This window comes from Capra hircus, chromosome 20 (genome assembly GCF_001704415.2).
Source record: "Capra hircus breed San Clemente chromosome 20, ASM170441v1, whole genome shotgun sequence".
Taxonomy (NCBI): Eukaryota; Metazoa; Chordata; class Mammalia; order Artiodactyla; family Bovidae; genus Capra; species Capra hircus.
Window position 1 is genome coordinate 4908864 of NC_030827.1, and position 22762 is coordinate 4931625.

The 22762-nt window shown below is 47.8% G+C and overlaps 1 pseudogene; it reads left to right on the forward strand.

Annotated features, from left to right (window-relative positions):
* LOC106503300 lies at positions 17991-18496 on the forward strand (annotated as a pseudogene).

Sequence of the window (22762 nt, forward strand, 5' to 3'; positions counted from 1 at the left end):
GGCGGACGCCCTCTCTGCGCACAGTGGCTGGGGTGTGCGCCATCTCAGGGGCTGGCCCACACCTTTCTCTGTGAGGGCCAGGGCTAAATATAACCCAGAGAGTGAAGCCAGTGATAAGCTGGGGCCTGTCTGGGCCTGAGTTCTGTTGAGACCTGGCGGGTAGCAGGGCCCAAGCTAGGCCCGGCTGGGAGATGTTAGTGTCTCCTTGTGCTAAAGGCCTGGCTGACCTCACCCACAAAATCCCAGCCTCCCCCACTATTTATAGCCCCAGAGGCCCTGGGAGGGTAATGTGGGGGCAGAGGAGAAAGTGGAAGGAATGTGTGGATTTGAACCTTAGTTAAGAGAGTTGGTTTTGAGTCTTGGTTCTGCCGCTAAGGAACCATGTGACCGTGGCAGGTTACCTTAGGCCACTCAGCCTCAACCTCCCTGCCTGGGCGGGCGGGTGATGGTTCATATGTAGATGCTTGTGGAGTCCATCTGAGAATCACAGAAGAATGCAAAGTAGTAAGTGCCGCTTCCGTCTGACTGAGCCACAGGCTTCCCAGTCCAGCCACCGTCAGGCCTCTGGGCCCTGAGAATTCCTGGGGCAAACAGCTAGGTTCTCCAGGGGAGGCTGGCCTGGGTATCAGAAGTTCTGTTTGCATCTGTTTGAGCAGAGGGTGTCCACGTTCAGGCCTCCGTTATGAAGTGTCAGATCATCCTGGGACCAAGTTATGAGAGATTGGCTGCACACCTCAGACTGACCAGGGTACTGAGTGGGTTCTGAGTTGGTGTGTGCACACAGTTTATATGGATCATCCCTGAACAGCTCCTGGCCCAGAAGCTGCTCATTGTAAGCTGTGCACGCGTGTGTCTTATTTATAGTCAAATTAAAGCTGAGACTAAAGCACAGATGGGAAATTCCCACTCAGATTCCAGCTGTAAGTGCAGCAGATGGATGTGATCATTTTAGGATTGTCTTGTCTTAACGTTTTTCTTTACTCCTTCCCACTAATTGTCAACATCCTCTTCATAATATGTAAATGTGTGGGCTGTGTACTCCCTAAAATTCTGCCTTTGACACGTTATTCTTCTTCTTGCCTCCTTCTGAAAATAAGGTTGAGTTTGACCCAGTTTGAAACGCCTTCAACAGCATGTCTCTCAACCCCCATGTGCCAGCCTAGCTTGTCCCCGTTGGGGCTGGCAGTGCGGGAGGCCGCGTCTCCATGTTCAGCCAGGAGGGGGCAGTGCTCACATTTCATGCTTATGGTCTTGCTGTAGACTATTTCCACTCATCCAAATGAAATGTTCAGTTCAGTTCAGTTCAGTCGCTCAGTCGTGTCCGACTCTTTGCGACCCCATGAATCGCAGCACGCCAGGCCTCCCTGTCCATCACCAACTCCCGGAGTTCACTCAGAGTTGCGTCCATCAAGTTGGTGATGCCATCCAGCCGTCCCCTTCTCCTCCTGCCCCTAATCCCTCCCAGCATCAGAGTCTTTTCCAATGAGTCAACTCTTCGCTTGAGGTGGCCAGAGTACTGGAGTTTCAGCTTTAGCATCATTCCTTCCAAAGAAATCCCAGAGTTGATCTCCTTCAGAATGGACTGGTTGGATCTTCTTGCATTATATATATATTTTTTTAAGCAAACATGCAAATGAACAAAGTTCACCTGTATAGTTTTTGGAAGACATTTCATGAATTACCTTAATTCACTTTTTAATTTTTAATTTTTTTTAATTAAAAAACTTTGAACATCAAAAACATTTTGTATTGGGGTATAGCCGATTAGCAATGTTGTGATAGTTTCAGGTGAACAGCGAAAGGACTCAGCCATACATATACATGTACCCATTCTCCCCCAAACCCATCTCGCATCCAGGCTGGCACATATGTGCCATGTGCTATACAATAGGTCTTTGTTGGTTATCCATTTTAAACATAGCAGTGTGTACATGACGTTCCCAAAGTCCTTAATTATCCCTTCCCTCTGACAACCATAAGTTAAACAGTAAGGCAAGCTTTTATTTACTTTGCTGAGCCGATAGTCATGGTATTAAAGTATTAGAACAGTCTTCCAGGGATTGTTTATTCAGATATTTACTGAACACCTACTTTGTCCCTGGCACTGTGTTAGGGATTTTCAGTGAACAAAACAAAGATTCCCTGCCATCTTGGAACTTGTAGCATGGGATTGCCAAAGGGGAGAGGTAAGGGAGGGGGACACATGAGGAGTATAGGGTTAACATACCAACTGCTGAGTGTAAAGTAGATAAACAAGGATATAGGGTATAGCACAGAGAATTATAGCCATTATCTTGTAATAAAATGGAGTCTAATCTGCAAAAATACTGAATCACTATGCTGTATACCTGAAATTAATATTATTGATACCTGAATACACTTCAATAAAAAAAAGTACTAGATAAGTTATTTATTGTGTTAGAAAATAAGTGTTTTGGGAAATGTGGCACTAGCTAATGGAGATTTGGAAAGGGGGGAAGGAGGGAAGGTTTGGAATATTAAGTAAGGGGGTCACAGTTGGCCTCACTGAGGAGGCGAGGTTTGAGCAGAGTGAACAGCTGGGGGAAGAAGGCACCACTCAGGGACCATCTAGAGCAAAGGACTGCAGTAAGGGCATCTGTGACACTGTGATTTTTAATAAGCTACAGAATATGTTTGAATATATTCAGTATATTGAATATCTTCGTCATGTTCCTGGCACAGAACTCCTAAAATCATAGGAATGTGTTCTGAAGGAGAGTGATAAAATTGTCTTTTGTTATGTTCATAAGGTGACTTGGGAGAGCACTAAGGATGGGCTTGGTGACCAAGGGGACACAATCACATAATTAGAGGGTTGGAACTCTCAGCCCCACCCCTGACCTGCAAGGATGGGAAAGGAGCCAGGGACTAAGTTCAGTCACCCATTGCCAGTGATGTAATCAACCATGACTATGTAATGAAGCCTCCACAAAACCAGAAGGATGGGATTCCGAGAGCCTCCAGGTTGGTGAGCATCTGGAGGCTGCGGGGACAGGCGCGTTTTGGGAGAGTGGGGACACTCCACCTCGGGTACGTCTAGGCCTTTGCGTCTCTTCCATCTGAAAGTTCCTGAGCTACTTCCTTTTATGATAAGCTGGTGCTGCTCTTGTAAATTAAGTGTTTCTCTGAGTTCTGTGAGCCACATTAACAAACTAATCAGACCCGAGGAGGAGGGGTTCATGGGAACCTCCCATCTACAGCCTGTTGGTCAGAAACAGATGACAGACTGGACTTGTGGTTGGAGTCGAGGTGGGGGTGGTGGAATGGGGCCGCGAGGAGTCCCGGAGGACTTAATATGGGAGATCTGACGCTATTTCCAGGTGAAAAAAAGTGAAAGTGTTAGTTGCTCAGTTGTGTCCGACTCTTTGCAATTCTGAACTGTAGCCCTCCAGGCTCCTCTGCCCATGAGATTCTCCAGGCAAGAATACTGGAGTGGGTAGCTGATGTTGGAGAATTGCTTGATCTGGCGGGAAAAAAACCAAAATTGAACCATGACTGGCAAATGTGGGGACTAGCAAGGAAGTCAGCATGGCTACAACAGAGAGTGAGAGGGGCAGGAGTAAAAGGTGGTCAAAGAGAGTGGGAGACTAAATCGTGACTGCTTTGTAGGTCCCTGGAAGGACTGGCCTTGTGCTCTAAGGGACACGGGAGCCGTCACGGGGCTTGGAGCAGAGGAGCGGCTTCATATGACTTATGTGTCGATAACAAAATGAAAGGGATACTGAGGACTTCCCTGGCGGTCCAGTGGCTAAGACTCTGAGATCCCCATGCACGGGGACCTTGGATCCCGGATCAGGGAACTAGATCCCACAGGCTGCAAATAACAGTTCACGTGCCACAACTGAAGATCCCGCATGCTGCAACCAAGAGTGAAGATCCGTGTGCTGCAACTGGGACCTTGCAACCAAATAAATAAGTCTTAAATGTTTGTTTCTAAAAAAAAAAAAAAAGTGAAGGGGGCACGGGCAGGGCAGGGAGACCAGTTCGGTGGCCAACGGCGGCCACCCTGGGGGCAGGTGATGGTGGCTTGCACCTGGCCAACAGCAGCGGAGGTGGCGAGAGGTGGTCACATTCTGGAGGTATTTTGAAGGGAGAACCAACCCAGCTGGACAGGGTTTCCTTAAGGAATGGATATCATTTTTGAAAGAAGGAGAGAAAAGAACTATGAGATTTTGGCCCTGAGTAACCAAAGGAGGAAGGCAGTCAGGAGCTGGGCTTTGGACACATTGAGATGTGTCAATGAAACCGTTTATCTCAGACTGGGACTTGAACACACATTCTGGAACTCGAACCCAGCCAAAACCCGCGGTACCTGGTTTCAGGGCCTAATAAAGCTCATGTTCTTGATGTCTCATCATAGAAAGAATTCAGTGAGGGACAAAGTGATAGGTAAGAAGTGTAGTTATTCAGATTCGGAGAGAAGCACACTCCACAGCACCCTCCATCGCAGAGGGCGAGAGCGGCGGCAAAATGTGGGGTGGTTTTTATAGGCTGGGCAACTTCATATGCTAATGAGTGGGAGGGTTATTCCAATATCCTGGGGGAGGGGTGGAGGCTTCCAGGGTTTGGGCTGCGACCCGCGCCTTAGTCTTTGACAGCGCCTTGGTGTCATGGCACCTCTGGGTGTGCCGCTTCACTGGCTGATTCAGGATCGAGGTCTAGGCTTGTCTGCCATCTCGGTCCCATTTGATTCTAATCCGTTTATGTTGGACCTTGGGCCAGGTCATTCTTTCAAAAGTTGTGCCCTACATAAAGACACCCAGGTCAAAGTGACAGATGGCAGGTTTGGAAACCCTCCATTTGGAAATCTCTGGCACACAGAATTTAAAGCCATGAGGTCAGATGAAATCACCCAGAGACCTAAGTATAGAAGAGAAGAAATAAGGATGGAGAGGGAAGAGGAGCCAGCAGACAGGGACTGATGGAGACGGCCAGAGGCAGAGGAGGCACTCTGCCAGCGGGATTTCTCGGAGTCTGCCTGTTCCTCTAATCATCCAAACAGGAGATTTCCGACCCCCAAGAGTCTGCGTTTCCGTCATTGTCTCCATTGCTGTTGTCATTGTTGTGGTCAACATCATCCAAAGCATCTACTGTTTGTTGAGCTCCCTGTGTGTGTTAGGCACCCGAGGACTGCATAGGAATGGAGGCCCTGCCCTTCGGGACAGCACAGAATGACACTGAAGCCGGTGTCCTGGGTGCTGGCTGGGGGGACCTGTGCAGGCAGAGGGCGTCCCTCTGGAAAAGACATGGAAGAGTTTGTTTCCCTCCTGAGCCGTTGCTTTGTCTTTCTTTTTTCTGCAGACTTCTGTGACACGTCTCCTCAGCTCACACTCGCCAGGCTCCTTCGATCTGTCTTTTATTACGAAGAATTGATGCTTTTGAACTGTGGTTTTGGAGAAGACTCTTGAGAGTCCCCTGGACTGCAAGGAGATCCAACCAGTCCATTCTAAAGGAAATCAGTCCTGAATATTCATTGGAAGGACTGATGCGGAAGCTGAAACTCCAATACTTTGGCCACCTGATGCAAAGAACTGACTTATTGGAAAAGACCCTGATGCTGGGAAAGATTGAAGGAGGGAGGAGAAGGGGATGACAAAGGATGAAATGGTTGGATGGCATCACCAACTCAATGGACATGAGTTTGAGTAAACTCAGGGAGTTGGTGATGGACAGGGAGGCAGTCCATGGGATCACAAAGGGTTGGACTCAACTGAGTGACTGAACTGAACTGAAACGATTGCCATCATTCTCTCCAAAACAAGCTCTGCTAAGGTCATCAGTTATCTCCAGGCTGCTGGTCTAAAGGCCTTCGCCCCGCCTGCCTCCTCAGCATTGGCCAGCGCTCCTTGCATCTCCCCGGAGACCTCCCGCCCCTGTGACACACCCCTCTCTGTTTTCCTCTTGCCTCCTCGGCCACTCCTGCCTCCTGTTGCTTGATCTTCTGTTCAGCCTAAAGTGCTGGCTTGGGTCTTCCTCACCCTCGTGCACTACCTCTTCTCAAAGGCAAGGCCATCCACCCATGTCCTCGGAGCTGTCACTGTCATCTAGAGGGGCATCATCAAGGTTCCGGAAACAGACTATGGAAAAGAACATGTCTGTGTATACAGCAGAAACTGAAGCAGCGTTGCAACCAACTCCAACAAAACAAAACTTTAAAAATAGGGTAGCACAGGGCACTATACTCCGTATCCTGTGATTAAGCCATAACAGAAGGAATATGAAGAAGAATGTATGTGTAACCGAGCCCCTCGGCTGTACAGCAGAAATGAGCACATTGTAGATCAACTACACTTCAATAAAATACATTTTTAAAACTTTCAATAAATAAGATTCAAAAGTAGAAAAAAGTTTTCAAAGCTTTATCTCCTCTCAGGTGAGCTCTGGACCCCGTCACCTTCATTCAGACATCCCTGAGGTCCCCACCCTGGCCCAGCCCTGACCTCACCCTCCCAGCACAGCCTGGCTTTCTCCAGGCTTCCCTGTGTTCCTGACATCCTCCCACTTCCTCTTCCGGTTCCTTTTCCCATCAGCAAGCGCCTCTCCAGAACACCTCTTCCCACTAGCCCAGGAGATGGGACTTTAATTCAACAGGCCCAAGTCCCCATGACTCAAGGTCTGCCTCCATCCGTTGTGTGAGTGAGTTTAGGGGGTCAAAAAGGCCCTGCTGGAGGCAGTCTGGCAGGGTGGCGCAATTTGGCAATGCTTCTAAGGAAAAAAAGATGTTTTTAAAAAGATAGTAAGGTGTGAAATAAGCTCTGTTTTCTTCCTTGGCAGTGGTGGTCTCCCCTGGCGCCCGGCCTGAGGGTTTGTCCAAACTTGTGTTTCTTCCCTCAGCAAGGGGCAGAATAAAAATAGCTGGGGGCTAATCTAAGAGATACCAGGCAGGAGTCTCAGCCATGCTGTCGGGAATGAAGGGCTGCAGGCTGGGGTGAGGGGAGGCGGGTGTTGTCACCCCCTTCTCAGTACCCAGCAGCAAAGCCCCAGGGCCTGCCGTGTCGGTCAGCACAGCGCCGCGGGGGTGGTCAGAAGTGCCGCCTGGGTGAGCTGCCCTCTCCCTGGCAGCGGTTGCCCCTCTGTGGTTCCCTCCTCTCGAGCACAGAAACAGCCGACAGCGCTGACCTCTCTTAGGGGCGCTGGGAGGATTAAAAGGCAAAACTCAGGCCAAGCGCTCACACCATGACCTCAGTGGCCGCTGCATCCACTCCCTTTTCCCTCTGAGACTTTATTTTGGGGGAAATGGCGCTTAGGCCAAGAAGAGAATGCGGGGATTGGCAGGGACTCAGGACCAGGGATGGAGCAGATTTTCCCAAATGGGCAAGGGCTGAGAGTGGGACAGAACAGACGAGGACAAATTCGTCATCTTTCCTAATCCATCTAGAAAACAAAAGTCAATGGGTAGAATTAACTCAGTGTAAAATGTTCTCTTTTTTTATTATTAGGTCTTTGCTCTTCCCCTCCTCTCCCGATAGGTTTTTTTTTTTGTTTTTCTTTTTGCCCCGGATGAAATGAATCCACAGAATAGCCAATGAATATGGGCTGAAAATTGAGGAAATGGCCCATCAGTTTTAATCTGACAGCTTGACTGGTCTGAAAAACAAGAGTGCTCCTGACAGAAGTGTTAGCACTTCTCAGAAGGGTATTCCTGGTTAGCACTCCATAGCATTTCCAGGGCATTCTCTGGCTCCACCCAAACAGGTTTCGAACCCAGGGGATCAGAGGAGTAAGGAGGTGTGACTCATTAGACACTGCAAGCTCTGACTGCTTTCCTGAATGACTTCATCCCCCTAGTGATTCCAGAATCTTCCTGCATGTGAATGCTGGCTACACTCTTCTGGGTCCCGAGGACTGAGAATTCCACCTGCCTTGCAGAGCTTGCAGCCTGTGGGAGACAGACCTGGAGCCAGACAGAGCAGCAGGTGGTGAGTGTCCTAGAAGGGGCCCCCGAAACCCTCGGAGCAAAGTGACAACTCTTTTAGACTGCTTAGAAACAGTAAAAGGTAGTCAAAATAAAATGAATGGTAAGCAATTATAATGAGATCCAAAAACAATATTTGGTAAGGTGTTTATGTTCTGCGGCGGTGATGATGTTAATAAACTTACTGACTGCTTACTTATTCTTTCACTTAATCCAGGAATTCTATAAGGTAGGTAGTGTTATCATAGCTGAGGCAGTTTAAGACCCAGAAAGGACCAGAAACGTACCCCAGATCACACAGCTAGGAGCTGATGGATCTAGCGTTCAAATCAGGCAGCTGGGCTCCAGGGCCTCTGGAATTCTCTCAACAGCAAGAATAAGGGAGGCAAACAATAGGGGCGCAGGGTCTAGCCGCTCCGTCTTGATGCGGACCCTACCCAGCACCGAAGAGGTTTAAAGGGAGGGGTTGAGGGGGTGAGGATGCCTGCTGACCTGGGGTTGGTGAGGGGCATTTAGGATCAGGGCAGTCACCTAAACTTTTGCTTAGGTGGGAATTCACTGGCTCATAAAACATGGAGAGTGCCTTTAATCACACCTGGATTCAGGTGCTCTAATTACAATGTTAGGAACTCATCTCCCTTCATCTCCCTGTTTCTCTCCATGTTGGCTTTATTCTCAAGGGGACTTGCCTGAGGTGGCAAGTCTCCCTCTTCCTCCACAGGCAGCTTCAGACTTACATCCTCTTAGCTTGGAACCCCAGAAGAGAGGGCCTTTTCTCGAAGAGTTCCCGAAAATCCCTGCGTTGGTCCCTGCCCTCATTCTTGCAGTCGAGGGGGCCAGATGTCCTGACTGGTCAGGCTCAGCACGGGGGTGGAGACAACCCTGCTTCCACCAACCACAGAATGAAAGACAGGAGGGGTTGGTTCCCACTAGGAAATCATGGGGCTGATATCAGAAGGGGTAGCTAGGGTTTGGTGGATTCCAAACCTTGGGATGTAGTGATGGGGTGCATCTGAGCGTTCAACCACCCTTTCCAGATTGCCTTAGCTTAGGAGTTTCACCCCAGTTAATGGAAGCTGTCTGTGGGATGCTTCTTGTCAGTGGAGGCTTCCTTTGGTCAGAGTGCAGTTTCATATTATGAAAGCAATACAAGACATGCCGCTTGCAGGACAACTGGCAAGTGTATTTAATCACGGGAGTCTCCCTGATGGCTCAGCAGGTAAAGAAACTGCCTGTGAGGCAGGAGACACGAGTTAGATCCCTGGGTTGGGAAGATCCCCTCCAGGAGGAAATGGCAACCCACTCCAGTATTCTTGCCTGGAAAATCCCATGGACAGAGAAGCCTGGTGGGCTACAGTCCATGCAGTCACAAAGAGCTGTACAACGACTGAGTGAGCACATATTTGATCAGAACAAAATTCTCCCCTCAAAGTTAGGAAGAAGTCATAATCCCATCTAGAGAGAACTGCCATTAACATTTGGGAGTACATTATTGTGCATTTTTCTTTTCTATTTTCTCAAAAATATATTAATTCAGGTTGTATGAACTGTTGTGTGTTTTTTTTTTACTTTAAAAGCAATTTTACTGAGATGAAATTGATAATTAATGGACTGCACATAATTAAACTGCACAACTGAGTTTTGACATACGCATAGAGTCACAACCAAGGTGACAAGCATACCCGTTACCCCCAGAAGCGGGGCGCCCCTTTGTGGTCAATGGGCCCTCACTGTTCCTCCCCCGCTCCTGCATGTTCTCCAGGTAACCGCTGACCTGCTTCCTGTCATTATCACACTATTTGGGGACTGTGGCTCCTCTCACTTAGTGTAACCATTGGCTTCCTTCACTCAGGATAAGTATTTTGAGGTTCTCTTGTGCTGTTCAATGTGTCAGTTGTCGGCCCCTTTTTGTTGCTGGGTAGTATTTCATCATGTGAATATATCACAGTTTGTTTGTCCAAGCTGAATAATGAGCATTTCCAGGTTTTGCTATAACAAGTAAAGTTGATGTAAACTTTCATGTAGAAGTCTCTGTATAAACTTATGCTTTCGTTTGTATGTGGTGAAATACCTAGGAAAGTACTGGTTGGATCATATAAGTGTATATTTACATTTTCGAGGAATTGTCAAAGTGTTTTCAAAATGTTTGCCCCATTTTGCATTCCTACCAGCTGTGTGAATGAATTCCAGTTATTCTGTGTCATCACCTGCACTTTGTATGGTCAACCTTTTAAACGTGAGCCATTCTGGTAGGTGTGTGACAGTATTTACTGTGGTTTTAATTTGTATTTCCCTAATGACTAATGATGTTATATGCTTATTTGCCATCTGAATATCTTCTTTGGTGAAGTGTTTATTCAAATATTTTGCCGATTTTTTAATTAGGTTGTTTGTTTTCTTATTGTTGAGTTGTAAAAGTTAAGTATTTGTTGGGTATAATCTTACATTCAGTCAAAAGCTCCTTAGTTAATACACAGTCACGGACATCAGCTTCTTATATCTCCTTCCAGAAATGTTCTAATATATCATTCACAAATTCAGGTTTAATATTCAACGTGGTCTGCCAGCATCCATGCTAACTGGATGGTACCCTCAGTTCAGTCGCTCAGTCGTGTCCGACTCTTTCTGACCCCATGGATTGCAGCATGCCAGGCTCCTCTGTCCTCTACTGTCTCCTGGAGTTTGCTCAAGTTCATGTCCATTAAGTAGGTGATCCTATCTAACTGTCTCATCTTCTGCCACCCTCTTCTCCTTTTGCGTTAATCTTTCCGAGCATCAGGGTCTTTTCCAATGAGTTGACTGTTCACATCAGGTGATCAAAGTATTGGAACTTCAGCCTCAGCAACAGTCCTTCCGATGAATATTCAGGATTCATTTCCTTTAGGATTGACTAGTTTGATCTCCTTGCAGTCCAAGGAACTCTCAAGAGTCTTCTCCAGCACCACAATTTTATCTGCTCTATCAATTGCTAAATATTTTAAATATTGTCCCTGTACTCAAGTATATGTGTGGGTCTGTGTGTGTGTATATATGTACAGGTGTGTATATAAAATTATACAAGTGGAAGAATCCTATGCACAGTTTTGCACCTGTATCAGTATCTCTTAGTTTTCACAGAGCTGCCACATTCTTTGAAATGGCTCTGTGGCACACCACTGTGGGGAAACGCTGTAAATGATTTACTCTGTTCTCGGTTAGTGGACTTTGAGATTTTACTTGGTACATAATTTTTTGTGATTGCATCGTGCTCCGTGACACATTTAATCCGTCCCATAGTTCAAAGGGTATCTCAGTTATTAACTTTCCCCCTGCAATAGAACTGGTTAATATTTTTATTAACATACATCCTTTTTAAAAATCCTACATTTTTATTAGCATACATCCTTTCTTCCTGGGTAGGTTACGTAATCAGGCTGTTCGCTAGCACTGGTGCTTGTGGGCACTCATCAACCAGCAAATGCCTCGGGGCTCAATCAGGCACTTCATGCGTTGTACTAATAATATGGACCTGCAGCCTGATGTGTGGAAAGAGGAGATGAAGTTATACTCAAAAGCTCATATGGCAGGTCTTGGCTTTGATAGTTGTTTTTTTTTTATAGCTTTATTTAGATTTAATTCACACATTGTACAATTTATCACTTAAAGTGAACAATCCAATGGTTTTAGCATCAATATATTCACAGGTATGTGCAGACATCACCACAATTTTAGAACATTTCATCACCCCGATGAGAAACTCAGTGCCTGTTGGCAATTACGCCTCCATTCCCCAATCCACCCCCCCTCGACCCCTAAACAGCCACTAATCTATGTCTATCTCTGTAGGTTTCCCTCTTCTGGATGCTTCCGTGCTTGGAGCCATATGCAGTGTGGCCTTCGGGGCCTGGCCTCCTCCGCAGAGCATAATGGTTCTGGTCCGTCTATGTTGTCATAGTCTGTTTTCAGCTTCATTCCTTCCGTGGCTGAATAATCTTCCAGTGTATAGACTGACCACAGTCTACATATTTTGTTGATGTTTCTTTAAAAAAATGTAAGTTTTTTGGCCATATTGCATGGCATGTGGGATCTCAGTTTCCCAACCAGAAAACAAGCTCATGCCCCCTGCACTGGACACATGGAATCTTAGCCACTGGACCGCCACGAAAGTCTTGTTTATCTTTTTGTCTGTTGATGGACATTAGGGTTGTCTCCACTTTTTGGCTATCATGAGTATGTTAGGAACATTCATGAAAGAGTTTTTTTCCCTTCTCATTTTAAAAATGTATTGAACAAACATTGGTTATCATGGGTCTTCTTTTAATATATATATCTCAAAATTAAAAAAAATTCTTTTGTAACAGTTTTTGTATGGACACATGTTTCCACTTTTCTTGGAAATGTACCTGAAATTGCTGAGTCATGGGATAACCCTAGATTTAACTCTTTAAAAGGACTGCCAGACTGCTTTCCAGACAGTTTTTACATTCCCCGGCTCTAGTGTTTCTGATGCTGAACAAGTTCCTTGGCTTCTCTGAGGCCCCATGTTGTTCAGTCAGGAGAGACTAAAAACCCAGGCTCTGACGGCGGATAAACTGAAAAAAATAGATAAATAAGAGGGCACTTTGCAAATTAGAAGTGAATCTAGGGGACAATTGTTTTGTTTTTAAAGAAGTTTTGCTCAGTCGCTAGTGTCTGTGTGTGATTGGTTCTGTGATTTGGGGGACTTGCTCTCATGCGAAAGCAATTAACGAGCAAGACACACTGAGATGTCGTTATCTTCTCTAACCCACTACCGATCAAGTCAGAAGGCCAGCACTGTCTAAAACTCAGGGCCCCTTCCCCTAGCCCTCTGCTCACAGGGACCCCTGAGGGGACAAGTGCAGGTGATCAGTGCCCTTCAGTGATGAAGGTCACTCTGAAGGTCGGGGAGCCTGTGGCCGTGTGGAGCCACGTGGTCTTAGAGCGTACGGAGGACAGTCGGACCATCTGGCTGAACGTGCCTCTCGGCTCCTTTCGGCATTTCCAAATGACGAGTGGCTCTATAGTGTGGAAGGCTGTCCCAAAAGCCCCAGAGAGTGGCACATACCCTTGGTCACGTGCCTCCCACTGTGCCTGCTCTCTGGCCATACCAGCTGGTGTTTAATTGGGCACTTCCCCAGGAGAGCCTAGAAGGCCCCCAACCTCCCCTTCTGGGAGGAAGGCAGAGGAGCCCAGAGAGGAACCAGGTGCCGGAGTCAGACTCCTTCCCAGCGGCGCTCAGACAGCCCTGCTTCTTGGAATGTGCTTGTCTACCCCGTTTGGAAAGCTGCCTGTGGGGGAGCCTGTCAGAGACCCTGGGAATTTCTAAAGGTTAGACTGGAGCGAGCTCAGGGCACCAGTCAGAGATGGTCTCTCTGTGCCCAGGCAGTTAATGGGAGTCAAGAGATACAAACAACAGTAAAGGATGGAAAAATGCTCTCCCTCAACTGGAAATCTATGATCCACAACTGAAATGAGACACATACGGTGTCTTGCCCAGCAGAGCGGCAGCCGTGAAGACCTGTGATGACCGGGTCTGGCATCGGGTGGGGAACTGGGGACAAGCACTGCTCATCACCCCAGTCCTGAACTCCTATCCTGAACTGTGGACTTCAGAAGGCACCAGGATGCACCATCCTTGATCTGAAGGAGAAGAACCATCCTGATATCCAGTCCATCCAGAAATCCCAACCGATTTCCCCAAACATCACAGCAAATATATACTCTTAGACGCCTGTCCTCACAACTTATCAGATATTTTGGGATAGTTAGACATTTCAGCGTAATATCCAGCATTTAAACAACTGTTTCACACATGCAGTGAGTGTGTTTGTGTTCAACGTGAAATAATGCCATACAGTATCCAGTACAAATGACGCGTCCTGATTGGTTTTTCTTTGTCACTTACGACTTCTCTTCTAGGTTTCTTAGGCGATATTGTTTCTTCCAAAGCTGTTCTGCCTTTTAAGAAGTCGTTTCCACACAGTTGGATGGGGTGTTGAATATGCTGATGAGCGTGAACTGTGACCCCGTAGCATTACAACACGCCTGCCAGGCTCTCCATCCTCTCCCTGGGTGTCCGTGCAGCTTTGACGTCGCCCTGGTACTGTGTGCAGGTTCATCACAGTCAGTTTCGACTTAACTAGTAAGCTTGGGGCGAGCATTTTTGCACACCGCCATAGGGAGTCTGCAGACAGTGACAGCGGCCACCCTCCTCTAGGCGAGGATTAACTGATTCAGCCTCTGAGAAAGGCACTTTCAGCCCCAGGTCCCTGCTCCTGCTGCCTCCTGACTCTGCGTCTCTGGAAAGGCTTTGTGTTTCAGCCTCTTCACAGCAGGATTCATGCCCACTCGCTGCTCTGGGATTTAAGAGGACAGAGGGAACTCAGTCTGACATATTTAGTAAGAAAGATACCATGATGCATGAGACAAAAAACTGGAAACCTCAAAGTCGTGCTCAAAGGGGACTTGCTTTTGGCCGACCCTTTCCTGCCTTTTCCCACTGACCTGATCTGACTTGGGCCGCCTGATTGCAATAACTTTCCGAATGGTTCCCTCCCCCAGGCTCTGAGGGACTGGCTTATTTAAGGTCAGGAAACAGCACATTCCAAGAATGTGAAGGAAAAGGGAGAGAAAGGATGGACCAGTGGGTTGGGTGAGGTTGTGGAGGAGGTGAGAAGAGAGGGGGCACCTTGGAAAGGGGGTTCAGATTCAGCCCTAAGAGTACGAATGCGTGGGGACATCTGCTGTGTCTGGTTTCCCTTTCATGAGGGGACCAGGTCTCCTGCTGAGAGTAGAGGGTCTGAAGTGGGGGCAGGGATGCTGAGAAGACAGATAAGACAGGAACTCACAGGGTGGTGGGAAGGATGACTGCTAGTGTTGAAAGATCACAGAGGTGCTTGGGAGCTTTGATTCAGGAAAACACGGTGTAGTCCCTCTTAAAGATATTTGCAAATTTCCTGACAAGCCTCCCGTCATAAGATGGAGTCTAAGTCCTCTCCCCTCGAATATAGGCTGACTTTCTTGACTTTTGCTTCTATGACTGCAGTGGGAGTGTTACTGTGTGACATCTGAGACAAGGTCATCAGGCAATGTCGCATCCTTCTGGCTCTCTCTTAGGACACTCCCCCTTGGAACACAGCCACCATGCTGTAAAGAAGCCCAGCCCACACAAGGAGCCTACTTGCTGGTGTTCCAGCCCATGAGGTCCCAGCAACAGCCAGCCTTAAATGCCAGGCGTGTGAGTGGGGAAACTTTCAAAATGATTCCAGCATCAGCCACCATCTGATGTCAAATGTGCGTGAGAAACTGAGACATCTCTAGCTGAGCCTGGACAAGCCCCAGAACCACGAGAGGAAATAACAACGGATGAATGAGTGTTGTTAGTTTTTGTACGTTTGGCACATTTGTTACACAGCAATAGGTAACTGCTGCCCACTGCCAAGGTGGTCTCCGAGCATGAGCTCCTTTTGTTGATTTTGTGCTCACTGAATGAGATCATTGATTTTTTTTTTTTTTTCTGATGATAAAAGTGATACAGGCTTATTGGGAAAACACTGACAAATTCTACAGAAGGAAAAAAATTATCGGGAAACCTCTTACCCAGAGATAGTCGCTGGCACATAAAAGGCACTCAGTGGTATTTGCTGAGTAAGTGAATGAACCTGGTGGTCCCACCCACCTCCATTCTTTTGGGGGCATTTAGGTGGTTTTCAGGTTTCTCGAGCGGTAGGGTCTGGACTTCTAAAGTTCTCGTGCTGAGCAAGGTGGGACGGGGCAAGCCATTCTAAGGCCTGCTCCTCCACGTGTGTCTTTCCCAGGTAGCAGAGCGTTTCACGGGCTCCTCAGCTCCCTCCCACCTGGGGCGCCGACTCACCGCAGGTCAGAAAAGAGATCTCAGACATCTTCTTTCTGGAAAACGGATTCACGCAGGAAGGCGAGCTTTCAAGGCTAACATTTACATCCATCTTTCAGCCCTGTTGCTCATGTTACTCCACACCACGCTGACTTCAAACATCGCAATCCAGCAAGTTATAGGCGTCACCCTCAGCTCTTCTCAGGAACAAAAGTGGTTGTGTAATCCCAAGGCCTGTGTGGAATGTGGCAGCAGCTGAAACCAAATTATTAACCATTTTCCAAACCAAAATCCTGGAAAGCGATAGCAGAGATACTTGTGAGTGGACAACGATAGTGATCCAGAATTTTCTCAATCCTCTGACCCAAATACATCCAGTCCCTCCTGATTTGAAAGTCTTTACTGACATGGTTAATGTTTTTCCTTATGTACTTTAACATACTCAAAATTGTTTCCTTCCCTAGGTTTTTTTGCTGTGATGTAAAACAGGTGTGAGCAGAGTCAAGGTGGGGGAGGGGGGCTCCCTGGCTATCCAGAGGTCCTTCCCCCCTTTCTTTAGGGGTGGGGGAGTGGGTCTAGCTGAGCACAGAGGAGGATGTTTGGTTGCCTAGGAGATGGTCTGGGAGACTCCCACACTCCTTCCCCTTGGGCAGGCGAGGAGCTCCCCCTCCCTTTGACCTCAGGGTTGAAAGGCAAATGCCCTGTGGTGGTATCCTGTGTGTCTGCCTGCCCTGCATCCAGTCCCCTTCATCTGGGATTTTCCTCTGTGGAACCACTCCTGCCCACTATCAGTCTTGGTCAGGGTGGTACACGCCTAACCCCCTATGCCAGAGTTGGATAATTGGGGTTATAGTGATTGGCTCACATAACCAAAGCCAGGCCACCAAGCATCAGTCCTGGGATGTTTGCTGGAATTCTCTAGATAGAAGCATTCCCTTCATCTGGGATCAACAAACTTGAAGGAGGGGATTCTGAAGCTATAGGGTGACTGTCTTTGGGGGCAGTCATTCAAGAGGAGAGCTGAAAGACAGACGGATAGCATCCTGTTGGTATCATTTGAGTCCCTGGATCCAGACAATCCTGAAACCAGGTGTATCTCTGGTTTCCCTAGGTAGGTCAGCCAAAAATTAGCCTCTTCTACTTTGGGTTTCTGTTACTTGCACTCCAAGTGTCCTTAATGATATAGCCTCTGGGTATTGGAAGTGGATGAAATTAAGAGGATGGAATTGGCAGGCCACCCTGGAAAAGGAAATGGTACCTTGTCCTGGAAAATTCATGGACAGAGGCGCCTGGTGGGCTGCAGTCCATGGGGTCACAGAGGGCAGGACACCGCTGAGCACCCACACATGCACACACACTGGCAGGCCAGTGCCCTCCCCAGCACGGCTTTCAGGGAAGAGCAGAGTGGCCCTAGAGCAAAAATTCTCCCTGCAAACTCCCCAGGTCCCATCGCAGCCCCTCGATGGCCTTTGCAGCTTACTTTCCCCTTTATCACCAGTTGTTCCATTGACCATGAACTGGTCTAACCCAGAGCTGGGATTAGCATTACACCAAAGCCTGCGATTTGGCTCTTCTTGAAATTCAGCCCAATCCTCAGCTTCATCACAGGGCTCTGGCCCAAGACCAGACCTCCCCTGACAGAAGGTTGCAGAAGGTAGGTGAGGGGTGCCTGCTTAAACAGGACAGTGACAGGATGCAGAAGCTGGGTGTCAAAACCTTTATCAACCCCAGGGCTGCCAGCTTGGGTTGCAACCTTATCCCCACCGGAAAGCCTCCCTCACCCTGCCTGGCCTCTAGTGCCAAAGCCAGAAACTCAGCCTGTTTCCTATGTCCTTTTTTTTCAGCCATGTAGCATGTGGAATCATATCTCCCAGACCAGTGATTAAAGCCCATGAAGCGGAAGCACGGAGTCTTAACCGCTGGCCCACCAGGGAAGCCCCTTTCTCATGTCTTCAGCTCTCCTCCCTGGTCGGTCACAGAGGCCCCCACTTCTACATGCAGCCCCACCCTGGCTCAGGCCTCCCCATCTCCTGCCTGCATCACTCCAGCGGCTTCTGACTGATCCCAATCAGTCTTTCCTCATTAAATCAGTGCGAGACATCAGCCCCTCTTTCAGAAGCTCACGCCATACCCTCCTTGAATCGGTCTGTGCTCCTACTGCCTGTGGCAGGGGTCATAACACAAGCATCTTTAGGCCAAGCAGGGACCCCGGCTCAGGAATGTCGCATGTTCAGGTTTTCCTAGAAAAGCAAGATAGTTGGATTTTTTGAAACTCTTGACTCTTAAATGTTAGCCACTGATTAAGAAGAAAACAAACAAGCAAAAGATAAACAAACCCAAAAGATAAACAAAAACACCCTGCATGGATCCTGGAAATTGATGCCGTACTCTGGGTCACATGCTGCTCGCTAGGGGTGTCACCTTAGCGATCCAGACAGGGGAGGCTTGTGAAAGGATCAACATGCATTTGGCTAGAGATTTACTGCATCCTTCCTTGGAAAAGGGAAAGATAAAATCGTAAAAAGAAATGGCTGGTTCAAATTCCAAATTCTTACCTTATGGATGTACAATGTCCAGATTCCTGCAAGATCACCGTGGTTTTCAGCCATGCTCAGTGTTTTCGGTTGTCATACATTGTTGTGCTTGCCGACAGGAAGAAAGGCCAGATTCACAGTAGGGTGTTCGTTTAGAAGAAAGCAACACTGATGATCCACAGAACTTCCCGAATTTGTATTCCATCACAGAAAGCCTTAGCACTTCAGTAATTCTTGTTACTCTACCAAGATAACATAATTATGTATTTAATTAATTTTGTAGTTAATTTAGCTATATTTAAATTTTAAGGCATACAATAGCTCTCTCCTATTTTGATATCAGATTTTCAAAAAAAGTTTTGATTACAGACAAAACAAACAAAACCCTGCCAAACAAAACACATCTCTGCACCAGACTGACACACAGTCCATCATTTTGCAACTTCTGTGCTCACAGAATAGAGTCCAAATGTCCTGGGGCATCCTTCCTGGGAGGAGATATCTGAGCTGAGCTCTTAGAGTAAATAGCAGTCACCCAGGTGGGCATGGGGTGCTCCACGCAGAGAGAAGAGCTGTTTCCATTCCAGGAGGTGCTTCTTAACTTTTGTATTCTGAATTTCAGCTGATTCCAAGATGTACATGGCTTTACTGTGAGCATCTCTGAGCTCAAGATGTCTTACAGTCATGTGTTGTGGTTTAAATAGAAGCACATTTTCTTTCTTTGTGGTACATAAAACAGTGGTAGTCTTACAAACTAGAGCATCTTAGGTTTGATGAGATATGGCAAGTTATTTTTTTTTTAACAAAGCAAGGTCCTCTTATATATTCTGTTCTGTTGCTTCTGCAAATACGAATGAAATACAGCAAAAGAGATGGTTGCAAAAAACCATGGCTTTCGTCTTGTTGGTTCCTTTTCTCCGGCTGACATTCTTCCTAGGCCACAGGAGGCCCTGGGCTGTGAGTCAACACAGGGAGCCCGGATGAGTGTGTGGGCCTGATGGTGGCCCCTGGTGGCCAGGCCTCAATGGGACATCCTGGTCTGAGCTGGATGCTGGGTGCAGCCAAGGAGTTGCTGTCTCCTGGGATGCTGGACTGTAGTCAGCGGCAGAGGGCCTGCTGCATGAGATAAGAAGGGCCTTGAGTCTGGAGGCGCTATGTTCTGGGTGCTCAGGTACAGTGGGTATGGCCACGATGGGGCCCACAGAGGTGGGAGGGAAGGATGGAGGCGGGCGTCTGGACAGGCCCAGCCCAGGCTGCTGGTGCGAGTCTGCGTCTCTACACAGACACTGCTACCACTGTGGCGAATGTGTCCCCTTTGGGGGCAATGCTACCACTAAGCCTGTGGGGGGTCCATTAGGACAGTTCAGGCTTGATAGAACGAAAAATAAAACCACATGAACCACTGGTTTCAGTGTCACCGAAAGTGGAATGGCGGTACAATGGCTGTCTCTTCTCTACTTTTTAAATTGGTTATGAGACTAACACACTTATCTCTGACAAAAAGAGCATATAAATATTCTTCCATATGCAGATTCTATATAGAAGGAGCCCCATCTACAAAATCAGTGTGAAAACAAGATGATTTCTCTTTAGAAAAATGACTAACTAGCTGGTGTTTTAAATCACAAATTCTGAAGTCTCTGCAGATCATGACATCTTAGCAGACTTGTTCCAGATAATAGAGAAGCTTAAAACTGAACATTTTCTTGGGTACTTATCTCATAGGAAATGAAAACATACACCCATAAAAAAACCTGTAGACGAATGTTCAAATCATCTTTAGCAGCCCAAACTGGAAACAACTCAAATGTCCTTCAACGGGTGAATGGCTAAATAAAATCGGGCTCATCCTTACAATAGAATACTACTCAGCGGTAAAAGAAATTAAACTGTGCATAGATGCAACCCTCTGGATGGATCTCAGGAGAATGATGTTTAGTGAAGAAAGCCAATCTCAAAGGTGGCCTACTCTGCGAGTCCACTTATATAACGTTCTCAGAATGACAAAGCTAGTGAGATGGAGAACAGATTAGAGGTTGCCAGGGTACGAGGTATGCGTACCTGTGATTGTGAAGGGAGGCATGAGGAAGGTCCTATGTGGGGATGCATCTGGTCTGGGTCTTGATTTCAGTGGTGGTGACCCCAGTCTATTCCTGGGATAAAATTACATAGACGCACACACAAAAATGAACACACGTGAAAAAAATTGGCAAGAACAGAATAATAGTTGACAGTTTTATACCCAGGTCGGTCTGCTTTTGACAGTGGCCACTGCTGTATAAGCAGTGGTCACCACTAGGGGAGGCTGGGCGAAGGGTCCGCAGAACCCTGATCTGTTTGTACTATTGCTGTGACTTCCTGTGAGTCTGTAATGATTTCCAAACAAAAAGTTTAAAAAGCCTTTAAATATTCGGAGTTATTGAAGATGAATATAAAGAAAGAAAGAAGGCTTCACCCTGGCTGCTGGGGTTCATTTCACTCATGCTTCATCACACAGTGCCGTTCAAGGGCAGGAGTTCAAGAGCAGAGTGCATTTAGCTTGTACACTTGTGAATTTGATCTGTCAAATCCTCTTAGAGTTCATTCTTGTCCAGGAGCCCGAGGACCTTCACACAAAATGCCAAGGAATGCAGGCAATTCAGGGTGGCAGGTAGCATGAGCGGACGCCCTTAAAATGTCTACATGGTATCAAAATCAAGTTTTGCATCTTTCTTTTTCAGGGTCCAACTTAGAAATTCACTGGAGACCAAGACTCCGTTCACAGCCAGGCAGTGGGGCGGGGGGCTCAGAACAATTGGAAAATGGCCAACATTTCCCAAGCCCCTGCTCTGTGCTCCTTTCCCAAATAAGGTCACATTCCCAGGTTTAGAGATTTGAGGTGGATGTATCTTTGAGGGGCCACCATTCAGGGAGACTCAGCTAGCAAGAAGCTGGACCAGGACATGAACTTATGCTGGTCTGATCATTTAGAGTCTGGGGGCGGGGGAGCTGGCCTGGCCACCCGGCAACCTCCAGTGCTGAGCCCAGCAGGACCATGTAAACAGTGGGCTCTCAGTCACTCTGTGTTGAATGATGGAAAGACCAAATGAATGAATGGAGTCAGGAAGGAAAGAGCTCCCACTTCCAAAGAGCAAGGGCTTTCCCTTCTAGTTTCACTGTCCACCAGGGAAAGGCTGGGCTGAAGCTTGCCAGCTGAAATGGGAAGTGGCTCTGCCCCTGGACTCTCAGTCCCCTTCGATCCCACGGTCATCACTTTGTTCAGGACCAGAGGTCACTGGCAGGGAGGTGTATTCCTCCTAGTGCTCTTCTCACCTCCTGGCAGGGGCCATGGGTCCTTTCAACAGTCTGGCCCTTCCAGGTGTGGCCCCGTTTCCTCCTCTCTGGTTGTGGTGCCCACTCAGGGGAGCCATTCAGCGCTCCACTGCCAGCTTCAAAGGCAGCCCTTTCAAGAGCGCAGACAGAGCTCAGCTGTCTGTGCCTGCGAATAGTTATGAGTTTGGGCGGGAACTCTAGAGGATCGCAAGCAGCTCTGGTTCCTGTGTTTAGGGCCACTCAATCCCCCCGTCCCCCACGCCTTTGAAGCCCCAGCTGGGGATCTGTGTCGCTTCAAGTGGAGCAGAGTTCAAGGAGGGAAGACAGGTGGCTGACTCGTTAGTGGGGAACGAAGGGCATCACCTCTAGGCTGAGGATCTAGAGCTCCAGGTGGGTTTCTGTGTCCCCTTGGGGACTCAGGGCCTCTGGAGGGATAATCCCAGGAGCTGTGGCCTCAATGAGATCTTTTGAGGGTCATGGGTCCTCGGGCCCATGCTGGCCAGGCGGTGGCACACTCGTGTGAAAGCATTTGGCCAGTTCAGGGAGAGTCCAGAGGGCTAGAGGAGGCGGGTGGAACGCAGTCCGGGACAGGCTGTGTGGACTTTGATTTTTATGCCGAGGGATTTGGACCTCATCCTGTGCTTGAGGGGAGGGCCAGGGGCTGTCAGCCAAGTGAAGTGTCCCCTCATCTGAGGGGAGTCTGGTTTCCTACCTGTTGTTCAATTGCTAAGACGTGTTCAACTCTTAGCGACCCTGTGGACTGCAGCACACCAGGCTTCCCTGTCCTTCATTGTCTCCTGGAGTTTGCTCAAATTCCTGTCCATTGAGTCAGTGATGCCATTCAACCATCTCATCCTCTGCTGCCCCCTTCTCCTCTTGCTCTCCATCTTTCCCAGCATCAGGGTCTTTTCCAATGAGTCAACTCTTTACATCAGGTGGCCAGAGTATTGGAGCTTCAGCACCATCATTCCTTTCAATGAATATTCAGGGTGGATTTCCTTTAGGATTTATTGGTTTGATCTCCTTGCTGTCCAAGGGACTCTCAAGAGTCTTCTCCAGGACCACAGTTTGAAAGCATCCGTTGTTTGGTGCTCAGCCTTCTTTGTGGTCCCACTGTCACATCCATAC